Here is a 13,995-nt window from a genome sequence, read left to right on the forward strand (position 1 = left end):
TTAGAGATGTCTACCTTCCAGTTGAGGGTTGATAAGGTGTTTACCTGCCAGTTGAGGGTGACACATATCTCATTAGAGCGAGTACCAGTTGAGGGTGACTGATTAGTCCTTTGGGACAGTAGTTTAGTGGATCCACATATCCAATGTTAGAACCAGTGGCATAGTACTGACACCTTTCCAACTGGAGTTACAGGTTGGACCCTTATTAGCTCAGATTGGGGCATATCGGTTATATGATACCTCCCACAGTCTCATTCCAGTATTTAGCGTATATTCAATTCAGGTTTGCTTGAACATAGCATATAAATTTACAGTTATTCAATTATATAAATTTCAATCTTTCAATTTACAGATTATTTAGGAAATATATATATGCTTGGTCTTATATTCTCAGATATTATAGTTTTCATGCATTTATGCTTGGTTATTTCATGTTGTTCAGTTAGTCCTTATCTCATGTGCACTATAACCCATACATTTCATCAAAACCTAATCTCATATACCAGTACATTAAAAGTACTGACCGCCTACTCTTCTTTGCGCTATGTTGTCTTATATCGTAGGTTTGGAGGCTTAGTTTCCTGACCGCAGTTAGACAGCCAGTGTTAATCTGCAGCCGTAGTAGTGAGTCCTTATCCATCCAGGACATATTATCGTTCATTCAGTACTTCAGTATTTCATTATGTTCAGTAAGTCAGATTTAGTTGGGGGCCGAGACAAACCATCAACACCTCAGTCAGTTAGAGGCTTTCAGATAGTCAATTAGACACTTATTTATTTTATAAGTCTTCTCAGTATTATCAGTTGTTTTAAGTTTACGGTTAGATTTTAGTATTTCATCAGATGTTTTAGACTTGTGGTTGAACCACGTTTTCAGTATTCAAAGTTGCATTACTTCAGTAGTTTATCTTCGGCATACATGTATGATTATTATTTTATTTAGTTCTCACATCAAGTACCAATTCATGGGTTGGCTTGTGGTCACTTGTGACCATAAGCATCGTTGTCGCATATAAGGGGTAGCCTCGGGTCGTGACACTATACTGCCTAGCATTTATCTTCCACTAGGCCATAAGATGCTGAAAACTGTGATGATTGGTGAAAATCTCACAATGCACACCATAGAGGTAATGCCTCCAAATCTTAAGTGCAGAAACTACAGCTGCCAATACCAAAACATGAGTTGGGTAGTTGAGCTCGGGAACCTTAAAATGTCTCGAGGATAAGCAATAACACCACCCTGCTACATCAAAATACAACCTAGATCAATACCAGAAGCATCACAATACATGATGAATCCCTTACCGTCTACTGGAATAGCTAGAATAGGAGCTGAAGTAAGGAAATCCTTGAGCTTTCTAAAGCTTGACTCACACTCCTGGGACAATCGGAAAGGAACTTCCTTCTGAGTCAATCTGGTCATAGGTGTTTAAATAGTAGAAAAACCCTAGACGAAGAATCTATAATAACTTGCCAAACTTATAAAGCTACGAACCTCATTCGGAGATGTAGGTCTAGCCAAATCACAAATCTCCCCAATCTTAGTTGGGTCTACCATAATACCATCCTTAGACGCCACATGTCCAAGGAATGTCACTGAATTAAGACAAAACTCGCACTTACATAACTTGGTGAAAAACACATGATCTCTCAATGTTAGGAAAACAATCCTCAAATGCTTTATATGTTTCTCTCTATTCATCGAATACACAAGGATGTCATCAATGAACACAATTATAAAGGAATCCAAGTAACGTCTAAACACTTAGTTCATCAAATCCATAAATGGGGACGGGGCATTAGGCAAGCCAAATGACATTACCAAAAACTCATAATGACCATAATGGGTCCTAAAAGTTATCTTTGGGATATCCTTAACTATGCTAATTAGATCTCAAATCAATCTTAGAAAATATTGTCGCTCCCTGATTCTAATCAAACAAATTATCAGTACGAGGCATAAGATAACGGTTCTACATCGTCATCTTATTAAGATGCAAATAATCAAGAAATATACACATAGATCCATCTTTCTTCTTTACAAATAACATAGCAGCCCCTAAAAGAGACACACTCGTTCTAATAAAACCCTTACCAAGAAGATCCTGAAGTTGAGAATTTATCTCCTTAAGCTCAGTAGGAGCCATACGGTAATGTGCCATAGAAATAGGCTAGGAGCCAGGCTTGAGATAAATAGCAAACTTAATCTCATGGATAGGGGGAACACCAAATAGGTCGGTAGGGAACACATTAGAAAACTCACACATTACAGGAACAGAGTCAAGCGACGGACTCTCCACACTATTATCACAAATATAAATAAGATAAGGCAAGCAACTACAATACAAGCCTCCTAGCATGAACATAAGAAATAATAGCATGAACATAAGAAATAATCTCTATTGTTTCATGGCTAACTGCTCTCTGCCACACGCTTGGGGAACACCGGGCATGGCTAAGGTAATAATCTTTGCCAAACAATCCATGAACACATGATAGTGGAATAACCAGTCTATACCTAAAACCATATCAAAATTCACCATGTCCAAAATAATAAGATCTGCATGAGTATCAATATCTTTAGCTATCACAAGACAGGATCTTAACACCTAATCCACTACTAAGGAATCACTCTCTGCATAATAAGAAGATAAATAAGATTAATTTGGTCCAGGATAAAATAAAGCAAGGGTCAACTGACGGTGCATCAAAACCCATACTATAAAAATAATATCCAAAGACTCAACCTCGGGTCTAGCAGGTACTGTATATAATTGAACACACCTGCCACCTGGCTGGGCTCTTGATTGATCTGTTTTCCTGCCTATCTGAGAACCTCCTTAAGTACCCTGGAAACCACCCCTACAACCTTAAGAACCACCTCTAGGTGAGAGATAAACTACTCTAATTAGGGGAACACTCTAAGCTAATGCAATAATCACCCTACGACTATGGTAATATCACAAATAGTGACCATGAGCTCCATAATTATAACATGTACTAGGAGCTGAACTAGAACTAATAGATCCAATCTACCCGATGTAACCACCATGACTAGAATAGATGGAAGATAACCCCTCGAAGACTGATCGTTAACCTGACTAAGGAGATCACTAGCACTAGACTGACCTCAATCAATAATTTGAAGAGATGCCTGAATCAATCGAATAGACTAACTCTGAGGCTGATAGGAGGGACATGGAGTATACCCATTATGAGAACTATTGCTTCTAAATCGGGAACTACTACGGATCCCACTAAAATTGCACTGATATCTAGGTATCTTATCATTACCACCTTGGGCCTCATGATGCATCTCCTCTATAAACTGAGCTTGATTTAAAACCTCAGGAAAAGACCAACCCAAAGCAACCAAACTCAGAATAGATATACAAAAGAAAAGTCTCAATCTGTAAATAAGACAATAAGCTCTTTCATGTTTAGTGTCCAAAACAGAAGTAGCATGCCTAGAAAACTCATGAAATGAGCCTCGTACTCCATAATTGTCATGAATCCTTATTCCAATCTTGGGAACTGATCCCTTAAATAATCCCTAAGTCTGTGAGGCATGTACTTCTCCAAGAATATGTCGGAGAACTGAGCCTATGTCAAAAAAGAAGACCCAGCTAGTCTAGAATACATATAACCTCTCTACCAATGTTGAGAAGCCAAGTCCAACTGAAAGGTTGTTTAATCCATACCATGAGTCTCAACAGGGACAAAATTACGGAGCCTATCCTCATAAGCAATCAGAAACTTATATGCATACTCGCCTAGAGAACCAAAAAATCTACGCTGAGACAACCTTAAGAATATACCCAACATTTTCTGCTCCTTAATAGATACAGAAGGTTAGGCGACTATTGGATGAGGAACTATCGGGTGAGCAACCACCAGAGCAGGAGGGACCTCAACTCAAGGAGTCATATCTACCGACTATGCCTCCACCCCTATACCACTCTGATTTGTAGACTATGCACCATCAGATTGCACACCATTGACTATCCCCCAAAGCTAAACCAAAGTATCTTTCAACACTGAAGAGGAAATAAACCCTGGTAGAGGCTGGTCTGGTCCCTAGCCTACTGCTAGTTGGGGAAAAAAACTTTTATCTCGAGAGTAGGAATAAGGTCTGGTGAAGGCTCCCTATACTGGAACCTAGCTGGGACATATCTCAAGGATATCCATGACCTCTAGGTCATTCATATATAGGAGTAGGATCCCTAGGCTCAGTCTTGGTGCCCTCATCACGTGTAACGGTAGCATATGTCCTGGTCATCAATGAAAGAGTGAAATCAAAGGGATGTTTAATAAACCAACTTAGACTCTTAGCATGATATGAGTGAAGAACTCCTAAGAATATCCTATAGCCTCAAAAAAATAAAAAATAAATGTCATCATTCCAATCCGCAGGACTCTACTAGATACTTGCTCTTATACTAATAATATCGGTAAAACCTAGGCTCTGATACTAGTTTATCACAATTCAATTTATAAGTCATGATGGCACCTATAAAAACTTTATAGTAGGTAAGCCGAACCATAATCCAAAGCTAAATGCAATGGGTTAATTTGGTGGAGAATGCCCAACATAGGTAGAAATCTACTACACAACTTATAACTAAGCAGAGTATTGGAAATATGTATAGATAATGAATGTAGCTAAACATACCATGACCTGGTCAAGCCAGTATAAGAGCATATAGTAATAATAATACAACCCAAGCATCTAGAATAGTTAATAACGTCTGTCTTAAAACAAAAGACTGAACATAAAAAGTTAGAAAGAAATAAGTGACTCCAACTCCAAGAGCTTACCCTATCTCTAGATATCATCATAGCACGAACATCAATCAATAGAGGAAAGTAGTACTTAGATCTTCACTAAAAGGTACAGAAGTGTAGTATGAGTACCAAAACTATGGGTACTCAATAGGCACAATTGACTGATTGAGCTAACTCATGATATAAGTATGACATAATGCGAGATAACATAACTAAGTCAAAGTATAGATAAACCCGAAGTAACTCCAACATCGTTGTGCATATATAAGTAAATAAACCAGAATAATAGCATAATATGTCATAAATCAACAACACATGCAATCATTACTACAAAATTGGCTCCCATGCGCCAATTGGTAGTGAAAAAGTAAATAACCCATCAGAACTCCCATAAGCCTGGAAGGCACCTACAAGATACTATTACCCACCACTATCATTACCAATTTTCAATATACCACTAGAGTCCACTCACATCATTCTACAATGTCCATTTTCTCATTTCCAAACTTAGACAGATTGACATTTTCAATCTCACACCTCGATATTCTTGTATCATGATAAGTATATCATCATAGCATAATATTTATATCCAAATTTAAACCAATAATATGATCATTAGTTGAACTTAAAGTTGGTATTATAATCATTAGTCGTACTTGAACTGGTATTATAATCATAAGCCAAACTTGAACCAATATTATAATCATTACTCGGACTTGAGCTGGTAAATATAATCAATATCTTATCCATCCTCTAGACTTGAATTGGTAATTATAAATATATCAATATAATCAATTGTATCATCAATAGCATAAGTAATAGCATAATCAATCGGCTTCAACCCTCACATCAACCAACATATACATAAGTATCAAATTTTCTCAGCCTAAAGTGGGTCAAGGGCCTACTTCTAATCCCTGAAGTTCCATTTTAGGAAAACTCTACCGGAATTAGGCTTATGATATCTAAATCCACTTTTAGATTTTAACAAGCCTCAACTAGCCCTAAGATAGGAAATTCACCTAAAATATGTGCAACTAGTTTAATTATTCCTAATTTATGGCTTTCGATTTGCCTAAATGATCTAACTAACTCAAGAATTGAAATTAATCACACCAATACCTAAAAGCATCCTAAATCTAACACAATATCATAAAAATACTATGAACTAGATCAATCTAACAAAGGTAAAACCTAGCCTACCTGGACACCAAAGAAAGCTTGAGTGATACACTAAATACTATTTTTCCTTCTGAGAAGCTTCTGTAAGATGCCAAGCTATCAAAATCACATTCTACTCATCAATACTTGAATCATGATACCTATATTGAATTATTGTACTTTGGGTTCAAAAACTATCCAAAATCCCATGTGGGTCCCATTTATAGAAAAATCATATTTTCAAAACCAACCCAATATTCACTCATGCTCAAAGAGTTATTACCCTCTAAAAGAGGTAAAATCTGAGCTAATTTGGGGTTAAAATCAAACCTCCAAGGCTTTGGGATTTCTGACTAAGAAATGAAAAATTCTACCATGAAAAGGGTGAAATCTTACCACAAATCAAATAAGAATCACGAAATAATGTTTGCTATGATCCCAATTCACCCACAAGCTCTAATTCTAAGATATCTCAATATTTAGGGTTTATCTCTCAAGAGAATGGATGAAGAAATGGCAAAAGGGGCTAAAATGGGGATTTATATCCTTCCAGGTTCTCAGGTGTCACTATTATGAATTGAGCCTCACGATCACCATATATAGCATTAGAGGCATGTCTCAATACTCACTACTTACCCAATCATGATGGCGGTGATGGTTAATTATCTAAGGATTCGTATTCATGATTGAAATTTTCACGATCACGACACTTGCTGGTGCTGCCAGATTTCTATTACAAACCATGGCCAACGATCGTGGGTGAACCAGTTACAACTAACACTTAGAAAATATTGAAGTTTCTACCATGACCTCGGGGTTCATCAAAAATACCATATATGCAAACTAACTATATAACCATACCAAATTCAACATTAAAGACTCAATAGCATAGTGAAATTTTTTATCCAAGGTCATTTCAATGAAAAATGGGTCCTATACCTAATTTTTATTTTCTTAACTTTTTGTCCAATATGTCGAAAAGACCCCGGGTGCCTTGGGACTCAAACCAAGAGTCCACTTAGCTAAAAATTGATATTCTGGATTTGCTAGAACTTAAAATTTGCATTTGAATTTGTTCAACTAAAGTTTTTGCCCGGTGTCTATTCGTAACCAACAAAAACTTCAAATTGGTAATTTGCTCTAAAAAACAAATAAATTGCTTGGTAACCATACTGTCTGCCTCAGTAAGTCATAAATGATTTTGGGCAGCTATAAGAAAGCTCTTATGGTAAAAATAAGTGGAAATATAGAAAATGACCAAAGGGTTTTTACATGGTGTAAGGTGAAAGGATACCGTAAGATTGGATAGCTAAGAAATAGAAATATTTTGATCTGATTTAACCTGTTAGAAGATTATATCAATACACTGGCTTAAAAATTCTATTATATTATTAGAAGAGATGGATTAGCGTATCAAATGAGACCTTTCATATATGATAGAAAATTTAAGTCTAAAGAAGAGACTACACCACATATGGACTGGATATGATTCACAAACTTATTGCCAACTTTCTTTGGGAAGGAAATAATATTTTTATTAGAATTAACTGTAGGGCAACCTATTCATTTGGATATGGATGTGATTAATAAAACAAGATCGAGTTGCTCAAGGGTGAAGATACAAGTAGATCCAGCAAAAGAATAACCAAAGCAATTATTAATTAAAGTGGCGAATAGAAGTACAAAGGAAACAAGGGTTGTAAGGATCAAGATAAAATATGACATGCTTCTTAAGTATTCCTAAGCTTATTAGTTTCAAGGCTATGCAAAAATAATTATTGGTAATTGCATCATAAATTGAGAATTAAACATGAGCAAGAGAGGCAAGAGGCTGATAAACAAGAAAAATAGAAGAGATGGTAAATGAGAGTGAAAATCAACATGGATGCCATACCATAGGAAGATTAACTATTAGACTATGCAACCCTACAAATAGAAAAGTCAAGTATGAATCTAACGAAGGTATAAGTGAAATAACAATAAAGCGAGATGAGAGGCAAATTTACCACTCATCTATATCTAAATTCAAGCACACTACAATGAAGTGAATGTATATATGAGAAAAATTCTTTGTTGAAATACATTAAATCCCATGGGTGAACAATAATATGATTTTATCTACTTCCGTTGCATTATCTTATAATTAAGAATGTTACATGAAATTTCTATGTTCATAGGTATTATCTTTGAAATAGGGTTGCTAAGTTGAGGTATTGGGTTGATGAACTAATAACTCTCATGAGGTATTCGAAAGAATCCATTAGTGAAATTTTAGTGTTTTGTTGAAAGACTCACTCTAAAACAACTAAACCTAGCCTACCCAAAACTCATTAACTAAAATAGGGATTACCTCTTGATTACCATACACGATTTTTCCCTAGGATGGCATACCCAAGAAATCTCTCTATTGGTTTTACTTATCAATTGTTTGATCTTATATTAGTATCATAGTATATGATATTTATAACAAAGTTCCAATTCATAAACCCCCCCCCCCCATTTAATGTCATGTTTAGTTATAATTTTTACATTATGGGTTAATTCCTAGTTAACTGTCAATATACACAGGTTTTAAAATGAGTCTGCACTCCTAGTGGATAAGACCCCGACTCTTGTTGGATTTATATTGACGATGTCTGCCTTGCATCAAAGTAATGGTGTAAGTTGAGCATCATAAAAAATAGCATCGTTGTCGGGGAGTGAAATTTAGATTTTGCTTATATGGTAATATTAGTAACTTTGGGTTCACTCGTTGTGTCTTTAGTTATATTGTTTATTATTTTTGTTTGTTAGGTGATTTTTATAGTAATCATGATACCATAAGCCATAATGGGAGCAATAAAGGCTTATTTGGCAGGCACTTTGATGTTGTGGATCATCTTCATGATGTGGGGCGTGCTAGTGCCATCCGTGTTCCACCGAATAAAGAAAATAGAGTATTCCATGTAATGAGCTTAATGCTCCATATGTTACAAATAAAGGGTCTATTCAGGGGCCAATGACACGAAGATCCTAACCTATATTTGGAATTTTTTGTTGAAGTGAGCATCCATTTAAAATCACTTATAGCACACAGGAGTTCATTTGGTTGCAACTTTTTGAATTCTCCTTAATAGATAAAGCGTTATTGTGGTTGAGGTCTCTATCCATTCTGGACCATCACAAATTTGGTAGATCTTATGGATGCCATCTTAGACCAATATTTTCCTCCTTCAAAGATCTTGCAATACAGGATGAGATCGCAAATTTTTGTTAGCTCAACAATGAGCCCTTGTATGAAGTATGGGAAAGGTTAAATGATAAGCTCATGCAATGCCCTAACCACTAAGTTCTAGAGAAGATGCTTTTCCAAATATCTATAGGGCATTAGACCAATTGAATAAGATAGTGGCTAACAATGCATTAGGTGGGTCTCTTGTTAAAATATCATATGGAGTGGCTTCAAATTTTTGAGCAAATCACAAAGCAAAATAGTGGGTTGTATACAAGGGACACCGAAGTAGCCATGGGGTCCCCCTCTACCTAGATTGTAAAAATGGAGCAAAGAAAGAAAGCTTAAGAGAGGGATGAAAATATGGCTAAGATGATGACATAATTAGACCTCCTTACAAAGCATGTAATGGGTACACCCACAAAAGAAATCAATGTCGTGGTCTCTCAAGTGTATGATGAAAATGAATAAAAGGCCCTTGAAGAAGAGATATGTAATGCCCTAAATCTGATACTCAGAATTCTACACGGTGCTTATGACCCTGAAGGACCACAAGCTAACCCATGACTGATATCTATACATGTATACTACATAAAATACTTTATAATGTGGAAACATGAACTGAAAGGCCATAAAGTTCAATACTGAACACGATCTGAATGATATAACATCTGTGTGGGGTAATAGAATACCCAAAACAAAATTGAACATACTGAAGTATAAAACATGATAGTCTAAAAAGCCTCTAACTGACTGAACTGTCTGAGTAAGGAGTTGATGGGACATGTCCCCAACTAACTCTAACTAATAAACTGATTAATGAGATAATAGGGAAACAATCATGTCCTCAAAAAATGAGGACTCACTTCTAACTATGTCTCCGAATATCTGGAATCTACTGTTGCTCTGGAGCTCGTGTCTCTGAACCTATGGTATAAGATACCATAGCTCAAATACATCAGTACTTTAAATGTACTGGTATGCATGTGAGGTAGGATAAATGCATGGAGTTCACATGCATGAACAATAATAATAACTGACTAAATATCGTGAGCGTGAGAATACATGTATGAGACATAACAACTGACACTAATACTGTGATGACATAATTATTGAATCTGAATATAACTGATAACATGAGTGACTGCATCTGACAGTCCTGAATCTGATAGAACTATCTGAGTTCCATACTGTATCTAACTGTATTAAAATTTGAAGAACTATCTGAGTTCTATTACTGAGATAGATTGACTATATCTGACAGTCCTAATTCTGTAACATGAAACTATGGGAAGTAGTTATCAAATCGACACGTCCCTGATACACCATTATGGCTGAGTTGGAATCCAATCTGTAACCCTAATTAGAAGGGTGTCAATACCACACCACTGGTAAGGACAAGCTGTGGACGAGCCTCATCTGATAGTGTCCCCTATACGAGAATGGTAGGGCCCTTATCTGATAGTGCTTATCCACTTCATCAACCCTAATCATACAGTGTTGATGTCTCAACCTATGCTAGCTACACAGTTATGGAATACAAAGATGACTTCTAAGGATCACACCCTTATCTGATAGTATGTGTCCCCATCCTTGGGTTCACTGTGCTAATTTTTACTTTCATCTGAATAGACACTGAACATGATTTAACTAAACTAGATATGGGCTGAATTACTGAATTTCGTTGACTGACGAAATACTACTGATATCTGACAACTGACTGAGTTCATGAGATCATGGAGTTTCTTGAGTCAATAGACTGTCTGAAGTCTAAGGATTCGTAGCTTGACTGAGAGTATTGTGAAAACATAACATGGCTCTAGGCACACAGCTAATGTTTCGGGTATGAGTACCCCCAGGACTCAATGGAAGAAAACTGACCAAGCTTAACTTACTTGAACATATAACTAACATCATAATCCATAATACATTTATAGAAGCATTTCATCAAAACATGTGATAGGCATAACTTGTGCATACATGGGGATTTCATGGTATCATGCTAGTTAGACAGTTTTCCTTCATCTAGGCATTTAATCAAACATATTGTAGGCATGGTACATGTAAGCATCATTGTACAATAATTAAACATCATGGTTCAATTCTAATTTCATCATTCAAGGGTTTAGTCAAAGGTTTGCATGAATCTATATCTATAATAATTTAACCGACATAGAATTTATCACCTAACTGGAGTAGAATTTAATTTCTCATTATCCACATGAACAAGAGCAGACCAATCATGAAATTCATAAGAAAATCCATAAACCTAAATTTAGAAAAGGGATTCTTAGGCTTCATGGATAAAAGGAGTCCATGAATGAACACTATGCATTCCTTAGTTTGTTTTTGTGAGGACTGACAGTGAAATCTTCTTGAATTTCAATCTCCAATAGAAACCCTAGCTTGTTCTTGAGAGATACTTGAGAGAAACTAGTATATTTTGGGTGAAGAATGGCTAAATCATGTGTTATTGGGTTTAAATAGGGGTAGAAAATTAACCTTTTTAACCCTTGGACGCGTCCTGTAATTTCTATAAAAATTTTCCAAACTGGGTCCCTAGCGCAACGCGGCGTTATCACACCATGTCACTGGAATTTGACAATTGGTAAACATAGGAATGGCACGATGTGGATCCATCGCATTGCCTCTTCCTTTGTGACGTGGAACTTTGATGCGACGCGGGGGAGATCACGTTGAGATACTGGAAAATGGAAAATTTTGAATTTAGGCCCTGGCGCGATGCGCCATAATCATGGAGCCCTACTGGAATTTGCCAAATGCCATTTCCTCTTGTGGCACAGTGCGCCATTGACTTAAATGGCATTGTTTTACGATGAGAACTTGAAATAGTCGTAACTTCTAACCCGATTATCGTATTTGAGAAAATCCTGTATCAATGGAAAGCTTATTGAATTTCCCATATGACAAAAAGTGAAAATCTTTGAAATTCCTCATGGAATAGTAATCATTTAATTTAAAAGCTAATACTAGGTATTATTGGGATGAAATTAGCTAGGAAAAAGTATGGGGTATTATAATATCTCCCCCTTGAGAACATTCGTCCTCAGATAAGACTGACTGAGAGGGGAGAAAAGACAACTGACGTACATATTGAACATGAATAACTGGAACATGATCTCATGACTGACATGATTGACAAACTGAACATATAATACTGAACATGCATATCTGATGCATGTGTAACTGATTCATGAATGCATGACTGAGTGTTCTGAAGAACTAAGTTTCTCACAATGAGAATTCATATCTAATGCATAATTATATAACTGAATTAATATATGAGTGCATGATTGAATATGCAATAGTACTTGATACCAAGTTTAAAATGGGAACATGAGCAGGAAACTACATACCACGTTTGTGATGAACACTGAACATGAAACTGAGTAAGCTTAAGGAGAACTGTTACCTTGAGCTTGATTTGAGTTGGGGGAGAAGAGGTGAGGATACTTGGTACGTATATCTACTTCTTCTTCCCAAGTAGCTCCCTTGATGAACTTATTTCTCCAAAGAACTTTAACTAGAGGGACTTCTTTGTTCCTCAATCTATGAGTCTGATAGTATAAGATTTTCACTGGAATCTCTTCATAAGAGAGAGTGTTCTGAACACCAATGCTTTGAATAGGAACTACAACTGAAGGGTCACCTATGAACTTCTTGATCAAAGAGACATGAAAAACTGGATGAACTGAGGCTAGATCTGAAGGTAATTCAAGCTCATAGGCTACCTTGCCAAAGTAACTAAGAATCTTGAAGGGGCCGATATATCAGGGACTGAGCTTTCCCTTCTTGTCAAATCTCTTCACTCCCTTCATAAGAGATATTCTTAGATAGACATGATCACCAATCTCAACTCGAGATCTTTTCTATGAACATCTGCCTAAGACTTCTGTCGGCTCTGAGCAGCCTGGAGTCTTTCTCTAATTAACTAGACTTTTTCTACGGTATTGAATACCAAGTTAGGCCCTATAACTGAGGCCTCCCTAACTTTGAACCAACTAGTTGAAGATCTATATCTTCTATCGTAGAGAGCTTCGAATAAAACTATCTGAATACTAGAATAATAGCTGTTGTTGTATGCAAACTCAATCAAAGGTAAGTGGTCTTCCCAACTTCCCTTGAAATCGATTGCACACATCCTTAGGATATCTTCTAACGTCTGAATGGTCCTTTTTACTTGAACATCTGTCTGTGGATGAAAGGTTGTACTAAGATGAACTTGGGTACCAAGACCCTTTTGGAATGCTTTCTAGAAATAAGAGGTGAACTGGGTACCTCTGTCTGAGATAATGGACAATGGAATATCATGCAATCTGACCAACTTCTTGATGTAGAGTTTGGTGTAATCCTTGGCTGAATAAGAGGTATGAACTAGAAGGAAATGAGATGATTTTTTCATTCTGACTATAATGACCTAGACTGAATCATGTTGATAAAGAGTTCGAGGAAAAACCATCATGAAGTTCATGTTCACAACTTCCTGCTTCCAAGTAGGAATACTGAACTCCTGCATAGACCCACCAGGCTTCTGTTGCTCTATCTTAACCTACTGATATGTAGAGCACTTAGCCATAAACTCTGCAATGTCTATCTTCATCCCACTCCACCAATAGATTTCCCAAAAGTCGCAGTACATATTTATGGCCCCTGGATGAATAGATTAGCGTGCACTATGTGCTTCTGCAACAATTTGCTGCCTTAAGTCATCTACAACTGGAACATAGAGAAGACCCTAAAAACGATGGACACCATCTCCCTCTGGGAAGAAAACCTCTACCTTTTGATCCTGGACTAACTTTTTCAACTTGACAAGG

The 13,995-nt window shown here is 36.6% G+C and overlaps 1 non-coding gene across 1 annotated transcript; it reads right to left on the reverse strand.

The window, feature by feature from the left end:
• Positions 1 to 9,171: 9,171 nt before the first annotated feature.
• Positions 9,172 to 9,276, reverse strand: LOC124899051. Its single transcript, XR_007056190.1, has one exon. It is a non-coding gene; the product is annotated as a small nucleolar RNA R71 (small nucleolar RNA).
• Positions 9,277 to 13,995: the final 4,719 nt, after the last annotated feature.

Source organism: Capsicum annuum, chromosome 5 (assembly GCF_002878395.1).
Source record: "Capsicum annuum cultivar UCD-10X-F1 chromosome 5, UCD10Xv1.1, whole genome shotgun sequence".
NCBI classification, from domain to species: Eukaryota; Viridiplantae; Streptophyta; class Magnoliopsida; order Solanales; family Solanaceae; genus Capsicum; species Capsicum annuum.